The 20,382-nt window shown below is 37.3% G+C and overlaps 1 protein-coding gene across 4 annotated transcripts in view; it reads right to left on the reverse strand.

The window, feature by feature from the left end:
* Positions 1 to 20,382, reverse strand: part of RHOBTB1 (Rho related BTB domain containing 1) — a 121,827-nt gene that overhangs the window by 85,072 nt on the left and 16,373 nt on the right. The window lies entirely within an intron of this gene.

The raw sequence follows: 20,382 nt of genomic DNA on the forward strand, positions 1-20,382 counted from the left end.
GAGGACATAATTAAAAACTAAAATTACTTCAAGGCTAGCTGTATAATCCCAAAAATATTTTTACATTTGCATGCTTTTTTAGGATTGCCTGAATTAGAGTTACTTTCAACACGTAAAAAATTCTTTCTTTTGTCTATCTTAATTTTCCTGCAGCATTTTAAACATGTTATTTCTTGTCCTGTTAAGGAACAGCTGTTTACTATGACTAACGTGTTAGTCACTGTTTGTACTTGCAGCAGAAACCAGAAACCCCAGCCCTTTCAGTCTTTCTTTATAAAGTTAGTTCATACAGAGAAAATGTACAAACATTTCCAACGTTGTGTAATTGTAACTCATTTCTGGACAAAGAAGCCTCACTAATTCAAAGTGAAGAGCAAATATGAACTTGTGATTTTCACATGGCAGATCCAATTTGAAATACCTTCTGATCAAACTTATTTATATAAAACTTGAAAAATTGGGGGTAATATCTATTGTAATCCTACTTTACAGGCAGAAATTAATCTGCTTTCATTTCTAGAATCTTGAAGCATAATTTATATGCTTAATAGTAGGTGTTCAGTAACTATTTGTAAAATAATTGTGTGCTTTTCCTTAGTAGTGTGCAGTTGACAACACAGGTTTGACCTGTGTGGGTGTACTTAAACATGGATTTTTTTTGATAAATGTAGGACAACGCTGTAAATGTATTTTCTATTTGATTTTATTAATATTCTCTGTAGCTTACTGTATTGTGAGAGGATGGTATAAAATACATATAATATACAAAATATGTGTTAATTGACTATGTTATTGGTAAGGCTTCTGGTCAGTAGCAGGCTATAAGTTGTTAAGCTTTTGGGGAGTCCAAAGTTACTCATGGAATTTTGACTGTGTGTTGGGGGGTGGTTAGTGCCCCTAACTCCTGTGTTGTTCAAGGGTCAACTGTATTCTTTGCCTTTATTTTGGTATTTCAAGTGCTTCAAACAATTTTGGCACATAATGGGTCTCCAATAATTAATCATTGGATGGATGAGTGAATGAAGATTTCTTGGAAGTCTTTTGTGAGTATTTTCCCACTACCTAATTCTTATGGTATATCCATAATGGTAGAATAGTCTTAAGACTGAATGAGACAAGTATTTCGTGAGATACAGTATCAATGGTAGTCTCTAGCCAGCTATGCTGGAATTCATTTTCAGTTAAACTAAGGACATCCGATATATTATTGACCTGCCTTGTTGGCAATTTTATTGTCTAAAAATTTGAATTGAGAGAACTGATATTTCAGAAAAAAATGAAATTCTAGTTCATGAGGGGGAAACTGGCTGGCCATGTGGAAGTAACAGGAATTTTATAGAACAATAAAAATGTAGTTTTAAAAACTGTGATGGGGATAGAAAGTCTGAAAAATATCAGACAAATATGGCAAATTTATGAGAACAGATTTTTAAAAGTTCAGGGAACAGATTAGAAGAATTCTACAGCACAAGAATTTGAAAGGGAAGATGACTTGAAAAGATTGAGAAGTTAGCAGAAATTCTAAACATACTCCCAAACTCTTAAGATCAGTTTTCCCTAGTATTAGGATTGTGAATAATTTCTTTTATTAAATTTTTTTTAACATTTATTTATTTTTGAGAGAGAGAGTGTGTTCACAGGTGTGAGTCAGGAAAGGGCAGAGACAGAGGGAGACAGAGGATCTGAAGCAGGCTCTGTGCTGTGAGCGCAGAGCCCAATGTGGGGCTCAAACTCACGAACTGTGAGATCGTGACCTGATCCCAAATCAGGAGTTGGCTGCCGGACGAACTGAGCCACCCAGGGGCCACATAAGTAACTTATTTTAAGTTTTACCACTTTATTTTTTTACCTTGTCTAAAATTTTCAGATTATCAAAGCATTGCTGGTTATATTATATTCTACAGAATAAAAAAAATTTACTTTAAAAGGAGCCATTTCTACCATTAGCCATTTCTAGAAATTAGTTGTACATAATTCTGAAGTGAAAGAGAAGACAAAGAAGTCTTTGTCTGAGTATTTCTGAGTATTTGTCACTTCATGCATTGGGCATATGTTTGTTGAGAAACTTCTGGGTAGCAGCACTGTTCTTGGCACTGGGGACGCTGATGTGAATAAGGCCAAGTCCTTGTTCTTAGACGCCTTTTTTCTAGGCGGGGAGAAGGACAAAGAAGGTGTGTCTTTAATTGCATGCAGTAGTGTGTGCTTTTAAGAAAACCAGGGCTGAGTAGGGGAAAAGGAGAAACGCAGTGTGATTGCTTCAGTCAGGGTGGTCGAGAGGCCATCTTTGAAAAGATGGCACTTCTTCGTCAGGGGCTTGAATACTATGAACTGGCCTTGGGAAAAGTCAGGTGAAGGGTTGTCCAGGCAGGAGGACAGCAAATATAAAGGGAAACCTGCAGACGACCTGAGACCTGTTGAAAAGAACGTCTGGATACATGTTTGCTTTTTTGTGTGTTTGTTTTGTTTTACTTTTTGTTTGTTTGCTTTTTAAGCTCATGGAGCACGTTGTTGTTCCAATAAAAGATGGACATGTAGCTTAGAGGTGACAGTAACACTGATAGATTAGAAAGAGAGCAGAATTGTAGGACTTCTGTTTTCTTTGTGTCAAGGAGAGACTGGGGATGACAGACTGCTTCTGCTGAGAGGGAAGACAAGATGAACAGAGAGGGTGTAAGAGGATGCCCACGTTCTCCATGCCTTCCAGGACTCTTGGTAGTGGGAGCTGTGTCCCTGCACATCACTTTTTTTCAGTCCCTCAGAAATGACAGCAACCTTGGGGCAAAGAGACAGTGTTGGTGTTTCTGTAATTCTTTTGAGTATCTCAAATCTCAGTTACCAGGATTTTATTGAAATGTGAGATTTGTCATCGTCACCTTCTTTGTTAGTGTGTTCCACCTGAAATTCTCCTTTCCTTCTGGCTTAAATTTCCCTAAGGAGTGTGATAAAAGGAGAGCTGTAGGTTATATTATGCTAGCAGAGGAGGGGCCAGGTCCTAAGAGAATTTGGCCCTGGAGATGAACAAAAGGGAATAGAGGAACAGAGAAAGGGTGCAGTGCTAGGGGCACAGAGGGATGAGGCCTAATGGAACGACTTGGAAGCCCCCCTCCCTTCTCCTCCAAAGTCCAGCTTTGCCTTCTTATATTCTTTAATGTCTCCACACCCCCAAACAATTCAAATATGGCTCCTTCTGAGCCTCAGCAGGAACACTAGTGCCCAGATGTCTCCAGGTGAAATCCAGACCATCTTTCTGTAAACCTGGGGGATGTCATTTACAACCACAGGAAGAAAGTGTGGCATGTGATCAGTTGTGAGAGTGTTCTTGGTTCAATTCAAAATTCTAATGTGGTGTATAAATTAATATGGTCTTCTGACCTATAAGATTCTTATTTTAGAGTTTTAAAAACATGAATATAAACACCCAAATATCAAGTTTGGACTGTGCTTTTCCTTTGTTTAAAAGTTTATTTATTAGAGAGAGAGAGAGAGAGAGAAAGAGAGAGAGAGAGAGGGAGCGGGGGAGGGGCAGAGAGCAGGAGAGAGAGAATCTCAAGCAGGCTCCATGCCATCAGTGTGGAGCCCGATGTGTGGCTCAGTCTCACAACCTTGGAATCAATGATCTGAGCTGATATTTTTGACTGAGTATTTTAACTTGAGTATTTTGAGTCCTTAAAAATAGTAGGATGCCTCTTCCATTCTAGACACTGTGCTAGGTGCTAGGGACAATGAATAAGCTGAGACCCCTGCAGCATATGAAACCTGTGACACCCCTGCTGACATTTCTGAGGGACTGTTGGGACTGTGGGAAGCATGAATGGAGATTGGCAAATGTGAATCTGATTTCTAAAGGGGCAGGGATGCAGATTCTTAAAATGTACATATCTGTGAGCCTCAAATCACTGTGGTAAGGCTCACAGCTGGATTCCAAAAGATTCACCATGAAATAGATCATGTAGATGATGAACATCATTTCCTTCTCTGAAAGGGTTAATGGATTAGCCAATGGGGGTAACTAGTATATCTGGATTTCTGCAGGATATCTGCCAAGGCATTTGTGTGGTGTCTTGTTGGCTAAGGTGAAGATATGAGCTAAAAATCCAGGGTGTTGGCAATTTTGTTGAATAGCCACCCCTAGAGAATAGAAATGAATGATTAATGGCTACCTAGAAGGGCATTTCTTCTTCTTCTTCTTCTTCTTCTTCTTCTTCTTCTTCTTCTTCTTCTTCTTAATGTTTATTTAATTTTGAGACAGACAGAGAGAGAGAGTAGGGTGTGAATGTGGGAGGGGCAGAGAGAGAGGGAGACACAGAATCCGAAGCAGGCTCCAGGCTCTGAGCTGTCAGCACAGAGCCCAATGTGGGGCTTGAACTCAAGGACCATGAGATCATGACCTGAACCAAAGACGGATGCTCATGAAAGGGTATTTTTAATAGTGATGCCTCAGTCCTGTTATTGTCAACATTTAAAAAGATCAGGTATTAGGGCATGTCAGTGGCTCACTTGGTTAAACATCTGACTCTTGCTTTCAGCTTATAATCTTATCTCATGGTTCATGAGTTCAAGCCCCATGTCAGGCTCTGCCCTGGCAGCATGGAACCTTCTTGGTATTCCCTCTCTCTCTCTCTCTCTCTCTCTCCCCCCCCCTCTCTCTCTGCCCCTCCCCCACTCACGCTGTCTCTCTCTCAAAATAGATAAATACACTTTAAAAAGATCAGGTATTAATATAAATAGAGAATGTGCTAGTCAGATTTATAGATGATACTAGTTAGGATTTTACATAGTGGATAAGTGAGATGACAGGATTAGAATTCATTCTTCATTCCTCATGAAAAAAACATTAAAGTTGGTAGGATGGAACAAATTTAATGAGGTAACATTAATGAAATCTACTATGGTGGTCCAAAACAAGGAGACAAAAACTCAGCTACACAGGTACCGGATGGGGTACATGTGACTTAGTTTAGATATTTGAGAAGCACGTAGGAATTTCAAGTGTCACTCTGATATAGTTGCCACAACAGCAAATTCAGTATTAATAGCAAGACAGTGCTTGGAATTGTGTTTTATCCTGCGCAAGTCCCAATCATACTCTGAATTTGCGAAATGTTAAAAAATTGAACCATGTTCAGGGGATCTGGGTGGCTCAGTCAGTTAAGCATTGCAACTGACTCTTGATTTTGGCTCAGGTCATGGTCTCACAGTTTGTGAATTTGAGCCCTGTACTGTCAGTGCAGAGTCTGCTTGTGATTCTGTCTCTCTCTCTGCCCCTTCCCCCCTCAAAAATAAACAACATAAAAAAATTGGACCATGTTGAGAGGAAAGTGACAAGGGCATTGAGGAAGGAAACCAGAGAGAATGAGGAAGCATTGGAAAGGAACTTCTTGGAGTATCAAAGAGGACATAAACATTAAATTAGTTCCAAAGGTTACATTAAAGACCAGTAAGTGGAATTTGCAGAGAGCCACATTATAGTTAATGTAAGGACTTTGTATCAATTAGAGCAATCTGAAGTTGGGAGGACAAGAGATTGATTCCTATCATCACTGGTGTTTGAATATCACTTCAATCATCAGAAGAGTGTAGGATCATCATTTATGACCTTTAAGGTTCCCTTCAACCTTAAGAGTCTTTTAGTTCCAGAGCTGCTTGCCAACCATTTATTGTACAATGGCATTGACTTAGCTCTTTTGGTCACCGTCAGGCTGTACTTTTAGAAGTTGGGGAGATGGAGTAAGCGAGACCATACAGTCCCTTTCTCCATCTCAAGGTGAAAGCCCTGGAGAGCAGACGATGGGATTGCAGACATTTTTAACAGTCTGAGTTATGATGTCAGCAGGGGAAGAACTGGACAACCAGGGCAACTGCTTAATTGATACATACAAGGCCAATGGGGTAAAACCATCACCCAGAAACTCCATTTCCAGTGTGGTCTCCAATGGTTTCTGGCGGAGCGAGCATTCAGTGCTATGGGTGAGTCTTGCTGTCATTTAGCAGAATGGCATGGTGATCCGTGATTGTTTGCCTATAATAGTGTCAGCTTTTCAAAAAAACATAGGTTGTGGTTGTTGACAGTTCTATTCCAATTATACACATTGCACTAAAAATACTTCCCAGTTTATGGGGTACCTGGGTGGCTCAGTCGGTTAAGCGTCCGACTTCGGCTCAGGTCATAATTTCACTGTCTCTGAGTTCCAGCCCCATGTCGGGCTCTGTGCTGTCAGTTCAGAGTCTGGAGCCTGCTTTGTATTCTGTGTCTCCCTCTCTCTCTCTCTGCTCCTCCCCCACTCACACTCTGTGTCTCTCTCTCTCAAAAAATAAATAAATGTTAAAATAAAATAAAATAAAATAAAATACTTCCCAGTTTTGAATGGAGTGGGGCTTACTTACATGATGTGAGTGGCAGGCAGAGCTTACATTAGGCACAACCAAATGCTACCCTCTGTAGGTATATAAACCCACTATTCTACCCATAAGACATGTATTTATTCAAGAGACAAGGAATATGATAATACATGGCTTTTCTTTTTAGCAGCTTATATCAAGTATTTGCTGATCAATACAACTCAGATCTGTGTTTAATGTTAATTCTATATTTCTTGGTTCTTGACAATTGTATAAAGTTCAGTGCTGCCCATTTACTGGAGGAACTGATAAGTTTTTGATAAAAATAGTTCACTATGAAATTTCAGACTAATTTTTAACTCTAGTGTAATTCTTTTTGCACTTACGGTACACACAATAGAAAAGCTACCAAACACAAGAGTTAAATATTTTCTAACAATACTAAGCTCAGAAAAGAGCTTACATAGCATTTTTTCTGCTTGCTTTACATTTATATTTGTGTCACAATACAAATAGGGCTTTTACAGTCCAAGATTAATGCTATGGTTTTCTATGTTCATTCTATATCATCCAAACTGCAGTTGGACCAAACAACAACAAAAAATAATCAACTGAATGCTGAACAACTCATTGAAAAATACTCATGGACGCTCCGAGTCAATATCAGAAAAAAAATGTCCCAGAATACATGCATAACTCACCATTTTTATTTTGGTAAAACTCCAGAGAACAGTTGTTGAGGATTCAATATAAATAATCTGTGTAAAGCTCTGCCAGAGATTAGCTCAGGGTAGCTAGTTTTTATGTAACACTCTTATCATCATCATTAGTAGTACTGATAATGTAATTAATAATATTAGCACCTGAATCTAGAGTCAAGTAGATCATCCATTTGATATGTGGAAGGGCTGTTTTTCACTTTATGTCTAAAGTTTTCCACTGGTTCAAAAACAGCTGATTAAAAAGCAATGAAAACTAATAATCTAATTTCTGTGCCTGCAAGTATCGTCACTGGTCGGGCACACACAACCAGTAGTGGTGGATTAAATGGCAGGCTCAAGGTCTGTTTAATCTAACTACAGCTAATCTTTACTAAACGGACTTGTCAGATGTAATTTGCTCTATGGCTGCCCCGCTCAGAAAGTAGCCTCACTTGGAACTAAAATGTCTACTGGTAGTAACATACGTCTCCTTTTTAAGTAGAAACAATTGTGGTATAGAAAGCAAGAATGGTTTTAGGTTTAAGAAAGTGGAGTTCATGAATCCTTTAACCACGTCTACAGGAGTAAATGTTTCTAATGCAGAACAATAAAGGCAAAAGTCAAGAAATAAATTGCACGTCATTATATAATATGTCTGCTAATTTTTCTTTTATGATTTTCTTTGGATTTAATGATTCAATATAGGCTGCCTTGAATATAAATGTAAGCAATTGTTAAGAAAATTACTTCCAAGAAAACAAGCAGAATCTTTCCTCCATTAAAAGGTTTTCATCTGTTAAACACTCTCATATCTTAGGGCAGATTAGATTTTAGTGTTTAGAGAAAATGAAATGCTGGAAGCTAAGATTATCACAGAATCACAGGGCTGGAAGATCATCAAGAGGTCACTTAGTTCATCCTGTCACCGTTCAAAATAGCATCCAAGAAAGAAAAGTATTCATACTCTTCTTGAAAATTTTCGGCATAAACTCCATTTGAGCCTTATCTGAGATAGCCTTCTTTTGTTTGCTCTTTGTTTTTAATATGTAAATTTCTGAAGGAATTTTGAAAAAAATATTTAGGGGGTTATATCATAGAAGCATCAGAGCTACAGTGAGGAGGGCAACACCCTTTGGGTTTTACACTCCAAAGAAACAACCCTGACATCTGGAAACACGGAGACACCCATTAAGAAAGGAGGCCTGGGAGGATGCAGAGAATATAGATTCAAACCAAGCATTACAAGGATGAAGAACCAAGACTATGGAGAATAAATTAGTGCTACATTACTTGCAGAGGAGAAGAAACGGGCCATTTTGGGAGAGACTTTACTTAGATATTAGGAAGAATTTACTCAAATTGAGGAGGTAGGCTAAACACTGAAATGAGTTCCTGTTTGTATTATACAATATCAATCTTTAGTGATAATCTTTTCTTAAAGAAAGATTTTAATGTTGGAACTAGTTTAAGCAAAATAGTTTCCTGGAAAATGGAAGGATGACCTCATTAAATGAAGTCAAACTGACTGAATAAATATTTGATACCTATGATTCTTTTTTTATTACAAAATTTTTTTAAGTGTTTATTTTTGGCAGAGAGAGAGAGAGAGAGCATGAATGGGGGAGGGGCAGAGAGAGAGAGAGACACAGAATTGGAAGCAGGCTCCAGGCTATGAGCTGTCAGCACAGAGGCGGACGCGGGGCTCGAACTCACGGACCGCGAAATCATGACCTGAGCCTAAGTCGGATGGTCCACCGACTCAGCCACCCAGGCGCCCCAATACCTGATTCTTTAAGATTTAAAAATCATCTCCAGAATTTTCTGTTCATCTCTATAACATGAAATATAATTCTCCTAATACCTAACATGCATGGTCAAAATCCAAAATATTTCATCTCTGTCTCACCAAGCTTATAATTAATTTAGGAGTGCCCTCACCTCTATTCCTACCAGCTCCAATTAAATAGGTTTAAGACCTTTTTCAGATTAGTTTTAGGTAAAAAATATAAAAGTATACTTGGGAACAATTAAAGCTATATTTCAATTAACAAAATGTAATAATGGGAGCTGGTTTCATAACTAGCCAGACCAAATAAAGAGATATGAATAGACAATGAAAGACAGCTATGAAATTGCTTGGTAAAATAATTATCATTTCTCTTTGCTTTTCCAGTTCCCTGGTAATATACAATCCATTCTTAAGTTTACTATGAACAAATGTCTTTGTGTTGAATTACTTTAAAAATCAGACTCCAAAATATATATATAGCTAAATCATCAGACAAGGTTTCTGCACATGTCCATGAAGATAAAAGTGCCAGATAGAGAACACCAACTTCTTGGATGGGAGATTTGGGTTTAGGCTTGTTTAGAGGAAACAGCCAGTAGGATCAGTGTTTTTCTCTAGCAGCCAGGGGGTACTTACCTGCTTCTCCTAGTCGCAGCCTATGTTGCCATTAGTGGATTCTAAGTAAAGACATAAGTTTAGTTGAAAGGGCATCTATCAGACCTGAGTTTTAATCTCTGTTAGTTACTGGTTGGGTGAACCTGAACAAATAACTTTCTTTGAGGATAGTGTGTAAGACTATCGACTATCATTTCTTACAAGCATTAGTTCCCTTTCCTGTGGGGTGGGGAAGGCATTGTGATAGCATGTATGGGAGTGGCTATATTTTAAAAGCAAATATGGATGAGAAATGACTCTTTTTAGTCTCATGTTCCAGAAATGGAACTTTTACCTCTGTACGTGTGGCTGAGAGTTTTATAATTTTAAAATGATCTCATTGACAATATTTATAGTAACTAAAAAGCGTCTTTACAGAAAAATCCCAATATATTAACTTATAATAAGAAATATATCCATCAAACTAATGAGTTATATTGACTGCTGTATTTTCTCCCTGTAGGTATAGATATATACACATAAGTAGATGAGAAGAAGAATTCTAATCAATGAACTGATTACCAAGTGAATGTGGGTTCAGGACCTGGCAAGTGTAAATGGCTGATGTTTCAAAGCCATGACAACCTAATGGATTTTTCTCTCTTCAGGGATATATTTGCTCCATGGTCTAGAGATCCATGTTCTCGGGCCAGGATCTTCTTACCCTATTAGGGCTGGAAAGGCACTTCCCATATTTACTCCTTTGAACTTCCTTCTTCTGTACCAACTTCTGATGGACAAGAATGCTTACTTGTAAGAGATTTTTAGTTAAGTGTAAACTAGAAGCTGAAATTTTAACCTGAAATACTGTTTATTAGTTTTCATGGAAGTTCTAGGTAATAACTGTGTGAATGCTATATTGACTTTATCAGGAAGCAAGATTGAGTTTCAGCAACTTCTCCATCTATGCAGTTCTGGAAAATCATGATACTTGGTGAAAAGTTCTCTCTTTAAAAAAGAATAAATGTTTTTCCTTAGCATGAACATTGTATTTCAGTTTTTCCATATAAGAATCCCTCCTCGAAATGTTTCTTTTTGGCAAAAGCTTACAGAATTATATAAAAAGATGACAATTGATGAAAACAGAAGCACCATAATAATGGATTCTGGGATTACGAGACTGAGAACTGGGAATCAAGCCCAGTTCAACATTTACAATAATGGGACACTCACTTGTGTTTCATGTTATGTGAGGGGTGGGTGGTGGAAAACAAGGAAGTGTGAGGGAGTCTTACGCTTTTCTGCCCATTTAGTTCATTGTTGCATCAGAAAGTGATATAACTCACAGTTCTCCTGTAAGGCTATGTAAGGACACCAAGTTCTCAGGGAAGATGATGTATCCAATTTAGAAGCTGCAATACGGGTCAAATAAATGTAAATGGGAATAATAAATGCCTTGGGGAAAGTCTTGGACTGGGAAAAGCCTTGGGTTATTAGATATTGGAACTGTGGCATGTAAGGAAACTATGGTAGCACTCCATTTGGACATTTTATTAGATGGAACGATTTTTAAAAGGAAGAAATTTATGTATTTCATACATTTAATTTATACTTTAATACTTGAAATGTTTCTTTTGATTACACGTTTTCTCTATTTTTATAACAGAGTAAGGCTAAAATCTCCATGTGTGTGTGCATTTACACACACACACACACACACACATATATATATATATATATATATATATATATATATATATATATGGAGAGAGAGAGTGGGAATCATTATATGAAAATAATCCACTGTGCTTATTTAAGGGTCAAGTCCATCTAATTCTGAGTTAGAAAATAGCACACTGGGGTGCTGATTCCTTTTATTACTGATCTCTAAGCAGGAAGCCTGGGGATGGTACTTCAGTGACATTCCTCTCTGGTAATGCTCCTTGTTTTACAGATTTATTTTTAAAACATCTGTGTCCTGAATACATAGATACTGTTCAGTAGGTCCCATAGCAAATCACATAAATTTAAAAAATATTACTTCATAATATGTTATCTTACTAGTAGATCTGATGTAATGGAGTTTATATTTCAGTGTGTACAAAAAATTTTTATAATATTTATTTATTTTGAGAGAGATAGATAGAGAGAGAGAGAGAGCGTGCAAGTGTGAGCAGGGGAGGGGAAGAAAGAGAGGGATACAGAGAATCTCAAGCAGACTCCACACTGTCAGTGCAGAGCCTTATGTGGGGCTCGATCCCATGAACTGTGAGATGTTAAAGAGTCAGATGCTTAACTAACTGAGCCACCCAGGCGACCCCCAAATTTTTAATAATATAAATATTTTCACAAAATTGGTATCACTTCCTGGGTCTTTAAGTACATTTTAAGTTTGAAAGAGACAGTTTCTGAATCTGGAAGCATTTAAGTATCCAGCACACACAATGTGTTTTAAATCATCTGCCTTTGACAGCTAACATGCCAATATTTAGACTTTTGCATGTGAAATTAGGGCTGGAATCTTTGCAATGAATTTTAAAAATCCTTAGCTTTATTGGCTAAATTTAAGAGTCTTGAGATCAATAAATAAGGGAAAATTATATGTTATAAGTTATTGTGAAAAGAAATTATATTTCTAATTAGCTAAAAAATTTGACTTATGGATGAATGAACTTCTTGGTGCTTTGTCCTCTATAGGGGTAAAGTATGAAATGATATTAGAGGGTATTGCTGAGTTAGTGCTTAGGGAGCATTTTGAGATCCTTGGACTTCATATGCCACACCCATTGAAAAGCAGTTTTGCTGATAGCTCACTAGAGTGCAATATGGAGAGAGAATGCAAATACTGTAGACACGTTATCCTTTTTATTAAGCCTTAATATATCACTCGTGTGGGGTTACTTATACTTGTTCATACCAGCAGCCACAACAACCATCTTAGTGAAGGAGAACTGATAAAGAAAATGAAAGGAAAAAATGGAGGCACATAAGAAAGAGGGAAGAAAAAACAGGCAAGGTAGAAGCCCCCCAACTGCAAGTTATTCTATAGGCAGATATAAATGATAAGATTTGTTTACTCTTGAACTTTTGCCAGATGTAATTATAAACCTTTTGGTGTTTCTCTTCAGTTAAGATTTTAAGCTCTGAAAATCTCAGCACATCTTTTCCATGTCACAGGAAGGATGCCACATGGTCATTTTATAGAAGGGCCATTGCTTACCCACATGGATGAGAGCAGGGAGAAAGGGCGCTGCTTGATTTAAATACCCTCACTCAGAATTTACTGTGGATTTAAAATCTCTGACTTAATGTTGCATTAACTACTGGTGACTGCTTTACTGCCTTTAAAACATGCATATATAATTGGATACTGTAATGCTTTGTCGGTAAAATAAATACCAACTCACACTAAAATAAATACTCTGCATGATGAAGTTCATGCAGACATAAATTAATCATTTACCAGTTAACCAATATGCACAGGAAAGAAATAGATCACTTATTAAAGGTTGCCTCATCTATAAAATGGGACAAATAAAATACCGATATATTTTACAGTGGCGCTGTGAGGAAAAATATATAAAATTATTGCTAAGCAGTTTATAAACCATAAAATGCAGTATGAACATTAAATTAATAATATTTGTACTAATTCAGATTCAACACCCTCTGCATTAAATATATCTTTTTGCCTATTGAAGCACACACAAACCAAGCTGAGGCTTTTTATTTAATTTTTAATGGTGTCTTCAGAATTCTGCAGAGCATTGCAGAAGTTATTGGTTATGTTAAAAACTTTTCAGTGGCTCACTCCCACCATTTCTAAGATACAGTTCTTGGCCATTCACATCCCCAAGCCCCTTTTTAAAATCCTCTCCCAGAGAGCTTTATGTCTTTCACTTGCATGGCCATAGTAGTTATGAAGGGAACATAGGCTTGAATTTTTTAATCAGGTGGAAGTTGTTAACATGCTATGTGCCTTGATTTATTCTAAATTTTAGGTTGAAATAGGGAAACATTGTTACACTGGGTGGAGGGCAGGTGCCTTGAGTCTCTGTTGCATAACTGCAGGGTAATCCTGTGCTGGGACCGCAGCATGGCCTGAAGCAGCAGGGTCTCCAGACCATCATGCTGCTCAGAATGTTAGAGGCTTTGGAGACAAATCAAGCTTCTGTTTCTCAGAAACAGTTTCTCAAGTCTAGAAATGTCATTCAGGGGCACAAGGGAGAAGTAAGCAACGTAGAACATAGTTCCTTTTTTCTTCTACTACTTTTTTGACAAAGGAGTCTTCTTGTTTAGAAGACCAACTTGTACAAAACCTGTAATCTACTCAGCACATTTTTAACATTGTCAGTGTCCCTTTGACTCTCAATGATAAAACACATCAGATGTTTCTTCACTCACTCCCTTATTACAGGGGCTGTTAATATAGAAATACCTCCTCATCTTCCACTGTGAAATGATAAATGGCTGACTGGAGATGTCTGAAATATTGCCAGATCTCCCCAACGTATCATGTGTCACCAGCAATAATAAACAGTGACTAATCTTTGGTCATGAACTATATTTATGGCTTTCTTGTCATCAGGAAGTACGTATTTTCTTGAATCAGGTTTAAGGATCTAATATTTATGCTAGGAACATGTGTGCTAAGAAAAGGATACCTATTTATAGAGCTTAGCATTTCCATCTCTCTCTCCCTCTCTCCCTCTCTCCCTCTCTCCCTCTCTTTTCCATCAAGATTCACCCAGGAGTGTTCTGATCAGGAATCTAATTTATCCCGGTCAGTTCACCATTTTGGTGATAACAATCTCCTCATCTAATAGGAAAGGAATATGGCTAAAATGCAAACTTATCCCAGTAAAGCTTGTCCGTGATCAGTGAAAAGGAAGCACAGTTAAACTGTTTCTTCCATTTCCAAAATCCACCTGGGGGTTGGGGGATCAAAGATGTCCTATAGGAGCTATAATGGCAGAACACGAGAAGATAAGGACTAACAGAAGGGAAATGAAAGCTTTGAGGGAAATGAAATAAGGTCAGTAAGTGTGTAATTTTACTTCAATTCAGTTTAACTAATATCTATCAAGTGTCTGCCAGATACTAGGCATTGGAGTAGGTGCTTGGTCAAAAATAACAAAAATTGCTGCCCTCATGAAGCTTACATTTTAGTGGAGGGAGACAGAAAATAAATAAATAAGAAAACCACAGAAATTATTAGAGAATGACCAGTATTATGGAGAAAAATAAATCAAGGAAGGAAAATAGTGTGGGAAAGGGTTACATTTTTTTTCATTTATTTTTTATTTAAAAAAATTTTGGGGGCATGCCTGGGTGACTCAATCCGTTAAGAGTCTGACTGCAGCTCAGGTTATGTTCTCATGGTTCATGAGTTTGAGCCCCACATTGGGCTCTTCTGTTGACAGTGCAGAGCCTACTTTGGATCCTCTGTGCCCCCTTTCTCCCTGCCTCTCCCCACCCCCATGTCTCTCTCTCTCTCAAAAACAAACATGCTTATTTTTGAGAGAGAGACAGTGCGCGAGTGCAGGAGCATGTGTGCAAGTGGGGGAGGGGCAGAGGCAGAGAGAGAAGAAGACAGGATCCCAAGTAGTCTCTGCCTCGACAGCAGAGAGCTCGATGTGGGGCTTGAACTCAGGAGCTGCGAGATCATGACCAGAGCCGAAGTCAGATGCTTAACTGCCTGAGCTACCCAGCCTCCCCGCCCTTTTTTTTAAAGGAAGGGGTTGCATTTTTAGAAGAGTGGTCAGTGAAGGTCTTATTGAGAAGCTGACATTTGAACAAAGACTTGAAGGAGATGAGAGAGTAAATCATGTGTAGTCCTGGGGGAAGACTGTCTCAGACAAGAAATAGCAAGTGCAAAGGCCCTGAGACAGAGATATGTCTGGTATACCGACAGAACTGTAAGGAAACCAGAGTAATTAGAGTGGAGTGAATGTACGAGTTGGGGCAGGAGATGGTGGTCATGGTGGTCACGTATATGGCATTGAGGACCATCATTAGGCTCTAGCTTTTACTCAGATTGAAGTGGATCTACTGGAGAGTTCTGAGTCAAGGAACAAAATTATCTGACTCATACTTTATTGAAAATAGACTGTAGGAGGCAAGGGGTGAAAGCAAGGAAATAATTAAAGTGAGAAGTTCACCTCTCTTGTCTGTATATGTTTAATGGATATGAGCCAGAAATTAATGAGAGACAATAGTATACAATTACATTCAAATATATTGAAGTTGTAATTACACAAAGCTAAAACTGGTTGGAAGAGAGATTTAATAAAGCAATCAATTTATTAATCAATTAATAAAGCAAAAGTTGGTGAGTTTGAAAACATTTTAGACTAAGGTGATGAGCAACTAATGATAAAAAGTATATTAAGGATTGAGAAATTCAAACATCTATTGCTAAGGAATAGATTAAAAAGTAATCTCCCTCCTTGGCACAGTCTGGGTTGTGGAATTAAACCTTGAGATGGTCTCCTCACATGCCTTCCAGCCTCCTGCTTCTCAGGAGCTGGAAGTAAGGGAAACCTGAGTTGAGAAGACACCAAACTCCCAAGAAAATGAAGGAGGGTGTAGTTTGGATTATGCGTAAATGTTTTTGTTTTCAAATTTAAAACATTTGAATGATGGGAGCACACACACACACACACACAAAAAAGAGTTGGGTCTTCTCCAGGGAACAAAGAAAAGAGAAAAATAAAAATACCAATGAAAGGTGAACTTGGCCTTATTGTCAACCTTCCTGGCAGTGGGAATTATTAGGTTATGAAACACAGCTCTCCCCATCTCTCCTGGGCCAGTTAGCCTTAGAACAAATTGAACCTGAAAAAGTGTCAAAATTCACAGTAGGAGCGCCCACTCAGAGCTCCATTTCTCTCTCTGAAGTAGGTTACTACATTCACCTAGGGAAATTTCTATTGAATTATAATTAGGTGGCTAATTAAAAAGTGGATTATCAACTATATTAAAATATGCCGGAAAGATGTGCACATCATTCATTCTTTAATTTAGGAAATCCATCTTTTCCTTAAAAAAAATTCTCACTGGGAAATTCCATGTATAATATGTACCTTTTCTTTTTTCTTCTTAAATCACTTTTATTGAAGTAAGTCTAAGATTTTTTGTTTATTGAGGCTATGGATTATTTTGGGCTTCCTCTGTTAATAAAAAGTATCTACACATCATAGTTACCATTCTTACAATAAAAACCAGTGGCTATGATAGCAACCTCAAGGCAATGCAAGGTCTCCAGAAGAAATGGTAATAATTATTCGCTACTGATAAATGTCAAATGCTGCATGTATCATTTGATTCTCTCAACAACCCTGTGACATAATTTTCTGTCTACTAAACAGATGAGGAAACTGAGCTCAGAGAAGACAAACCATTCACGGTCACACAGCTTGAAGGTCATAAAGCTGAAATTCAAACTCAGGTCTCTTTGACCTTGAAGGTTTTGCATTAAGCAAGAGTTTTCCCTCTCTAAACTGTTTTAACATAAAGCTAAAACTATTTTGTTGCATTCAATTTGTTTTAAAATTGATAACATTTGTGTACCATATATAGTCAAGATCTTATGTTAACCAGAAGACCATATTTCCATTTGCCAGACAAATGATGTCCAGACATCAACTTATTTTGTAAAGTAAATGATCATCAAGGGGCGCCTGGGTGGCTCAGTCGGTTAAGCGTCCGACTTCAGCTCAGGTCATGATCTCGCGGTCCGTGAGTTCGAGCCCCGCGTCGGGCTCTGTGCTGACCTCTCAGAGCCTGGAGCCTGTTTCGGATTCTGTGTCTCCCTCTCTCTCTGACCCTCTCCCATTCATGCTCTGTCTCTCTCTGTCTCAAAAATAAATAAACGTTAAAAAAAATAAAAAAAAATGATCATCAGGAGACTCATGAGCCATTACTAACAGCAAGAGTTAGAAAGTAATAGTCACCTGGTACAATAAGTTACTTTTTATTTGTCTTTTCCTGTTTTTTTCCTAATTTCTAAGAAGGTACAAATTAAATGATAGCCCATGGACTTTGGTACAATCCTATCTGTGAGTTTGGTAGACTAGTCAGGCATTAAGTGGGTCAGTCCATTCCTGAAGGCACCTAAAAATTGGACAGTCCATCTGATGACTTAGCAGATAGGCATTATTGTACTGCAATGGGCTTACTGAATTGCTTGTAGTACCCAGTCCTGATACCACCAGGGTGATTTGGAGTTTCTTATCAAACAAATAATGACAACAATAACAATGTAATTATACTAATATTTTTTGAGGGCCTACTGTATTTCAGACATTATGCTCATTACATACATGACTTCACTGTTCTCCAGTGTTTCTCAGTCTTGGCACTATTGACCTTTGGACCAGTGGACTCTATTTTGGGGGGCTGTCCTGTGCATCTTGTATAGCATCGTCCTTGGCTTCTACTCCCCAAATGCCCATATCACACCCACTGCCTCCAGTTGGGACGGGCCAAATCATCTCCAGGCATTACCAAATGTCTCCTGGTGGGAAAAAAAAATCACCCCTAGTTTAAACAAACCTCTGTTTTACTTCCTCAATAACTTTAGGAGGTTGGTACTATTAGACTAGTAATATTATTGATGAGGAAACTGTGGCTCTGTGAGTTTCAAGTAAAATGCCTAAGGTCTCACAGTTAATAAATTATAGAGCTGGAATACACATAGATTGCCTGCCTCTTTTGAAGGCTGTTACTATGTGGTTCGAACTCACAAGTGATCTTCACTTCTGTATCTTGTTGTGGGGTGTGGCCCTGGGAGGGAGGAAGGCATGCACATGACCATAGTATGTGGAACTTTTATTGCACCATGGCCTTTTATTTGGCAGATTAATTCCATTTTAATTGGAGTTCTGGAAACTAATGAAAAAAAATTACAAGTGTTAGATGGTCTGTTCTCAGGGTTTTTGAATCTGTCTGATTTAATTCTAACCAATTAGCATGCTATTATGGAGGAGTATTATGTTGAGAATCAATATTACACTAAACACTAATATTTTATTCAGTATTAAAAATTTATACGAGTGGTAATACATGTGCTTTATTTCTACTTTGTCTAAATGAGAAGAAATGCTTCCTTAGGGCGATTCCAACTACAAAGAAAATGTTATCTTCTTAGGATACTATTGGCATTATGCTTTACATAGATCATGACTTAAATGAATTAATAAAACTTAATTGAATGAAAATTGCTTCTTTTACTATAAAGTGTATGAATTTTAAAGTGTATCAAAAATTGTTCTCCATTTTATACTTATATCTCATGTTAGATGTCAATAAAAGTACATTATTGTCCAATATTGCCAAAAAGGTCAAAATAATTCATACTTATCCTTAATTTAGGATATCCTTCCTCTTTCCCTCCCTCCCTTGCTTCCTTTTCTTTCTTTGTCCATTTGGATACTCTATCCTTTTTTGATTCTGCTATAAACTTAGGCTGGAATTGGTACCCAAATGTATCCAGACTCTGCATTTTGTGTCTTTTTTGCAAAGAGGAACTAATAAGCTAGATAAACTATAAATGGGGTGACATGTAATAACCATGTAGAGATAGTTCAGTTAGGTATGATTTCAGAACTGGATTTCCAGATCACCTTTCCAGATTGTGCCCCTGGATGCCTTTCCCAGCATCTGGCCTTGCCAAGTACTTGGGTCTTAGATCCTGGGCCCACTGTGTATATCCTGTGAGGCGCTTCCTGGCCTCTCTTTCATCTACTTTTTCTACTCTCCTAAATTCAGTAGCATTTTCAAGCTTCCAAACTTGGGCAGCACGGAAAAATTTCTACAGTTTGGATACAACAAAGGCATTTACAATTTTTATCACTTATGCACTTTAATTCACAACTTCTCAAATATTTGAAAACTAAGAGAAAACAAACCCTTAAAAATATCCCTAACTTGTTGAATTATTATACTTGTTTTTTAGTATTAGATTTAGAAAAGCTTTGCTTCGTGTTTTAGTGATCTCCCAACTGGGTTGGCAAGATCAATCAGTTAATATGCACATACCTTGAAAAAAACCACCCTTTGAGAAAAGGTCGCTTGTAATTCTAAAGGCGTATTAGAAGTTAAAAACTGCCATGCAAAATCAAAGCAAAAAAAAAATCATTGAATAAATTAAGCTAACCAAAAAATTAGAAATTGGAAGTATGTTCAGCATAGTAATCACCATTACAAATAGGAAAATTTAAACTAAAAAAAAAAACCCATTTAATGGGTTGACTTTTCTAAAATATTGATTGAATTTCATTAATAACCATTTTATGCATATGGCTATTCTGAAAGTTCCTTTAAAAATGAAAGACTAATGCCTTAATGAGAGGTATTATTACATGAACATATTTGAATCTGGCTTATGAAAAATAGGACTTGAGAATTTAAAATGTGTGCATAAAATGCAAATGGATTTAATTAACTGAAAACCCATAAGACAGAACTTCTTCAAATAAGCAATTACTTTGGGGACTAATAGAGTAAATAGGATCCTGATTCATTAGCACAAATATCCATATGAGAGAAGGATCAGCAAATTTTATTCTTTAAGTTATTTATGCACACATGGTAATATCTCATTAATTTACGGCTTCAATAAATTTAAAATCTTTTGATAATTTGTTCATGAGCTGGGCTGATGTTTACCTTTGCTTTGCAAACACTTTACTTATAGGTAGGTAATATATGGTGTTTTAAACATTTATTTTCAATCTTGCATACACTTTTTAGACACAGAATAAACTATTTTCAGTGAACCTCAGGCACTTTACAAGCTCCTACACACATCCAATCTATATGCTAATAACAAAATGTTCATATGATTTATTATTACAGGTCTCCTTAAGGATTTCTACTTTGTAATGTTTTGTTGAAGTTACTACATGTAGTTTAAAGAATAAAAGCCACATTTATTTAAAAGTTATCTATAATTCA

Source organism: Acinonyx jubatus, chromosome D2, assembly GCF_027475565.1.
Source record: "Acinonyx jubatus isolate Ajub_Pintada_27869175 chromosome D2, VMU_Ajub_asm_v1.0, whole genome shotgun sequence".
Taxonomy (NCBI): domain Eukaryota; kingdom Metazoa; phylum Chordata; class Mammalia; order Carnivora; family Felidae; genus Acinonyx; species Acinonyx jubatus.